The following is a 5,893-nucleotide window of genomic DNA, read 5'->3' as shown; positions in this document are numbered from 1 at the left end:
AGTGCCAAACCTTAAAACATGCACATGAGGAGTTTCCGGACTTGTTGTTTGTTGTTCTGGCCTCATTTAAACTTGTCTAGATAGGTAGTTTTCATTTACTTCACCCCTTGCCATGTTAATCAATATTTATTATTGTTGGGTACATAAACGGGAGAGAACTAAATAAGTCATGTGGTGTTTTCGTCAATATGCAACTCGTTGCATATTGAGATCCACTTAATTTGTAGGTTTGTTTGTGAATTTTGCCATGCCATGTATCATTAAACTGGACATGCATCATACTTGATTGTGCATCATGCCATGTTCATGTGTTGGTTGTTTACTATGTTGTTTGCTTCTTTCCGGTGTTGCTTCTTCGGGTTGGTTCCGATAATGTTGCGTTTGTGAGGATCCGTTCATCTACGTCCATTTGTCTTCTTCATGGACTCGTTCTTCTTCCTTGCGGGATCTCAGGCAAGATGACCATACCCTCGAAATCACTTCTATCTTTGCTTGCTAGGTGCTCGCTCTTTTGCTATGCCTATGTTGCGATACCTACCACTTGCTTATCATGCCTCCCATATTGTTAAGCCAAGCCTCTAACCACCTTGTCCTAGCAAACCGTTGTTTGGCTATGTTACCACTTGCTCAGCCCCTCTTATAGCGTTGTTAGTTGCAGGTGAAGATTGGAGTTTGTTCCTTGTTGGAACATGGATATTTTGTTGGGATATCACAATATGTCTTATTTAATTAATGCATCTATATACTTGGTAAAGGGTGGAAGGCTCGGCCTTATGCCTGGTGTTTTGTTCCACTCTTGCCGCCCTAGTTTCCGTCATACCGGTGTTATGTTCCTTGATTTTGCATTCCTTACGCGGTTGGGTTATAATGGGAACCCCTTGACAGTTCGCCTTGAATAAAACTCCTCCAGCAAGGCCCAACATTGGTTTTACCAGTTGCCACCTAGCCTTTTCTTTCCCTTGGGTCGGCCGGCTCAAGGGTCATCTTTATTTTACCCCCCCGGGCCAGTGCTCCTCTGAGTGTTGGTCCGAAATGGGCAGCCTGCGGGGCCACCTCGGGGTAACTCGAGGGCTGGTTTTACTCGTAGCTTGACCTATCTGGTGTGCCCTGAGAACGAGATATGTGCATCTCCTATCGGGATTTGTCGGCACATCTGGGTGGCTTTGCTGGTCTTGTTTTACCATTGTTGAAATGTCTTGTAACCGGGATTCCGAGTCTGATCGGGTTGTCTTGGGAGAAGGAATATCCTTCGTTGACCGTGAGAGCTTGTGATGGGCTAAGTTGGGACACCCCTGCAGGGATTTGAACTTTCAAAAGTCGTGCCCGCGGTTATGGGCAGATGGGAATTGTTAATGTCCGGTTGTAGAAAACTTGACAGCTAAACTTAATTAAAATGCATCAACCGCGTGTTTAGCCATGATGGTCTCTTTCCAGCGGAGTCCGGGAAGTGAACACGGTGTTGGAGTTATGCTTGAATGTAGGTTGTTCTAGGATCACTTCTTGATCATAGTTTCTCGACCACGCTCTGCCTTCTCTTCTCACTCTCATTCGCGTGTGTTAGCCACCATATATGCTTGTGCTTGCTGCAGCTCCACCTCACATACCTTTTCCCTACCTATAAGCTTAAATAGTCTTGATCACGAGGGTGTGAGATTGCTGAGTCCCCGTGACTCACAGATACTTCCAAAACCAGTTTGCAGGTGCCGATGAAACCGTGCAGGTGACGCTACCGAGCTCAAGGAGGAGCTCGATGAAGACCGTGTTCGTTATGTTGTTCCATTTTTTTCAGTTGATCAGTAGTGGAGCCCAGTTGGGACGATCGGGGATCTGTGTAGTATTTGGGGTAGTCTTCTTTTATTTTGGTTCCATAGTCGGACCTTGATTGTATCTGGTTGATGCAATGCTTTATTCATGTAATTGTGTGAAGTGGCGATTGTAAGCCAACTATGTATCTCTTTCCCTTATGTATTACATGGGTTGTGTGAAGATTACCTCACTTGCAACATTGCTTACAATGCGGTTATGCCTCTAAGTCGTGCTTCGACACGTGGGAGATATAGCCGCATCGTGGGCGTTACAGTTGGCATGCGGTGTTGTTATGTTGTTAGTAGGTCACCTGCCAAGTTTCATCGCATTCGGAGTTCGTTTGACGCCCCAACGATTAACTATAGCGGCAATATAGCCGGTCAAACGTCGGATGTTTTCGGTCTCCAAAAACTGTTGCCGGGCTTTCCCTCTCTTTCCTCCCTAGACCGTCTACACAGTCCACTACCTACCACCAAGTCCAACCTAACCACTCTCGTCAGCCCGCGACCCTCCTCACGCGCGCGTCCGAAAGCTGTCCCGGACCCGGGCAGTCGTCACCGTTGGGTCCGGATCATCCCCAAACATCCCCAAAATATCATCGTTTTATTTTTTGGACTCCCTAGCATATTTATTCTCGTCCGTCAGATTTTGATCGGAAGATCCAACTCCCCTCTTTTCCATATATATAGTCCACTCCTAATCTATTTTGGACAAACCCTAAAATATAGGGACTTGTCCCGTCGAGCCGCCGCCACCCACCTCGGGATCCCTCCCGATCCACCTACCTCCTCCTCTGTTTCTGCATCTGACCAGCCCTCCCACGCCTCCACCTCGACCACGGCCGTCTTCCAGCGCCCAGCCTCCTCCTCCCTTGCCTCTTGGACGCGTCCGACCGCCCGCAGGCGTCATCGTCCACGCCCTCAGGAGCTAGCAGCTGTAGCCCCACGTCTCCCTCCACGCTCGTGCCCGAGTAGGAAATCCCCAGCGGAGCTCGTCCGTGAGCAGACCCGCCGGAGCAGACCAAGCCCCTCCTCCAGGGACCTTCCCCGGCGCTCCCTCGACCCACGCCGCCTCGGATCGGTCGAGCCAGACCGGATCCAGCCATCTCCACCGGTCCCTTGCCTGGTCGTCGTCACGTTGCGTCCTTCGCGCCGCCTCGCCTCCGTCGGGCCTCCCTACGCCAAGCCCCTGCTCGCCCCGACCCCGGGTCACCGGAGACACCAGGGGATTTCCTCTGCCTCGCCTCGTTCGCTCGCAAGCTTCTGCGCCGCCCGGAGCTCCTCGACGCCGGTCGGATCCGTCGCCCTAAAGACCCACCTCCCCGCCCCCTCTCGTCCGGTTCCAGCCACCTCTGCAGCCATTCTTCGCCACCAGGGAGCCGTCGCCCCGTTAAGTCCCTCGTCGCCTGCTTCTTCTTGGACCAGCCATGGAACCGCCCGACTGCGGCCACCTGCGCTGAGGTCTAGCCGGATCTGTAACCCAATGCCTCGCCTCAGACCTCCTGCGATGCCTGCTGTCGTCGCCTTCCTCCGGCGTCACCAGCCTCACCTGCTGTTGCCGCTGTTTCCCCTGTCAAACGAACAAGCACGACCCAGCGTTCCAGTCGATCCCCTGCGCGTTGACCACGCCCCTGCATCGTCCCCGCGCCTGGGCCACGAGAGCGCTGAGGCCCGGCAGCGCCTGTCCTTCGCCCGCTTCCCCGACCCAGTGCTCCAGCAGACCTACCTCTTGCCTCTAACTCCTCTGCCGAGCTGGGCCAAGGCCCACTTGGTGAGCCCACCCCCAGCACCCCACCTTTTTTTTCTCATGTTGGGCCTGCCAACCAGTTTCGGCTCGTAATGGTTTTTTTTTCAGATCTGCGATTTTAGCAATTTTCCAGAGAAACCAGTTTTACAGGAAGCCCCCTAGACTTCATGCATATTATAACTCCACAATCGTGCATCGGATCTAAATAATTTATATATGAAAGTTGCTTAGAATCTTGTCTAGTTTCATAATATCCAACTTTCATGCATGTTTAAAATGTTTAAATTGCTGTTTGTTTAATTTTGTTCAAATGCCATGTTAAAATGATTTAATTCATAACTTAATAACCGTAGGTCGGATTTAAATAAACTGTATATGTAAATGGGGTAGAAAAATGCATAGTTTAACATGGTGCACTCATCTTGCATGTTTAAGAACTCTAAAATTATGCTTAGGGCAGATCAGTACCAAACCTAATATATGCATATGAGGATTTTCCGGACTTGTTGCTTGTTGTTCTGGCCTCATTTAAACTTGCCTAGATAGTTAGTTTTCATATGCTTCACCCCTTGCCATGCTAACCAACATTTAATATTGTTGAGTACTTAAACGGGAGAGAACTAAATAATTGTTGTGGTGTTTCGTCAATATGCAACTCGTTGCATATTGAGCTCCACTTAACTTGTAGTTTTGCTTATGCACTTTGCCATGCCATGCCTCATTAAACCGGGCATGCATCATACTTGGTTGTGCATCATGCCATGTTGATGTGATGGTTGTTTACTATGTTGTTTGTTTCTTTCCGGTGTTTCTTCTTCGGGTTAGTTCCGATAACGTCGCGTTTGTGAGGATCCGTTCGACTACGTCCGTTTGTCTTCTTCATGGACTCGTTCTTCTTCCTTGCGGGATCTCAGGCAAGATGACCATACCCTCGAAATCACTTCTATCTTTGCTTGCTAGTTGCTCGCTCTATTGCTATGCTGCGATACCTACCACTTGCTTTATTGTGCCTCCCATATTGCCTTGTCAAGCCCCTAACCCATCTTTCCTAGCAAACCGTTGTTTGGCTATGTTACCGCTTTGCTCAGCCCGTCTTATAGGGTTGCTAGTTGCAGGTGAAGTTGAAGTTTGTTCCATGTCGGAACATAGATATGTTGGGATATCACAATATATCTTATTTAATTAATGCATCTATATACTTGGTAAAGTGTGGAAGGCTCGGCCTTATGCCGGTGTTTTGTTCCACTCTTGTCGCCCTAGTTTCCATTATACCGGTGTTATGTTCCTTGATTCTGCGTTCCTTACGCGGTTGGGTGTTATGGGAACCCCTTGACAGTTCGCTTTGAATAAAACTCCTCCAGCAAGGTCCAACCTTGGTTTTACATTTGCCTAACAACCTATTACCCTTCCCTTGGGTCGGCCAACCCGAGGGTCATCTTTATTTTAACCCCCCGGGCCAGTGCTTGTCTAAGTGTTGGTCCGAACCGGGCAGCCTACGGGGCCACCTCGTGGCAACTTGAGGGCTGGTTTTACTCGTAGCTTGACCTATCCGGTGTTGCCCTGAGAACGAGATATGTGCAGCTCCTATCGGGATTGTCGACACATGGGGCGGCTTTGCTGGTCTTGTTTTACCATTGTCGAAATGTCTTGTAACCGGGATTCCGAGTCTGATCGGGTCTTCCCGGGAGAAGGAATATCCTTCGTTGACCGTGAGAGCTTGTGATGGGCTAAGTTGGGACACCCCTACAGGGTTTGAACTTTCGAAAGCCATGCCCGCGGTTGTGGGCAGATGGGAATTTGTTAATGTCCGGTTGTAGAGAACTTGACACTTAACTTAATTAAAATGCATCAACTATGTGTGTAGCCGTGATGGTCTCTTCTCGGCGGAGTCCGGGAAGTGAACACGGTTCTTGTGTTCTGCTTGAACGTAAGTAGTTTCAGGATCACTTCTTGATCATTGCTAGCTTCACGACCGCTTCATTGCTTCTCTTCTCGCTCTTATTTGCGTAAGTTAGCCACCATACATGCTTAGTGCTTGCTACAGCTCCACCTCACTACCCCTTTCCTACCCATAAGCTTAAATAGTCTTGATCTCACGGGTGTGAGATTGCTGAGTCCTCGTGACTCACAGATACTTCCAAACAGTTGCAGGTGCCGATGATACCAGTGAAGGCGACGCAACCCAGCTCAAGTGGGAGCTCGATGAAGATCGTGCTCGCTATTATGTTTCCTTTCCTGTTGATCAGTAGTGGAGCCCAGTTGGGGCGATCAGGGATCTATCATTTGGGGTTGTCTTCTTTTATTTTGGTTCCGTAGTCGGACCTTGATTGTATTCTGGATG

Source organism: Triticum aestivum, chromosome 4A (assembly GCF_018294505.1).
Source record: "Triticum aestivum cultivar Chinese Spring chromosome 4A, IWGSC CS RefSeq v2.1, whole genome shotgun sequence".
Classification (NCBI taxonomy): Eukaryota; Viridiplantae; Streptophyta; class Magnoliopsida; order Poales; family Poaceae; genus Triticum; species Triticum aestivum.
This window is presented reverse-complemented; position numbering follows the sequence as displayed.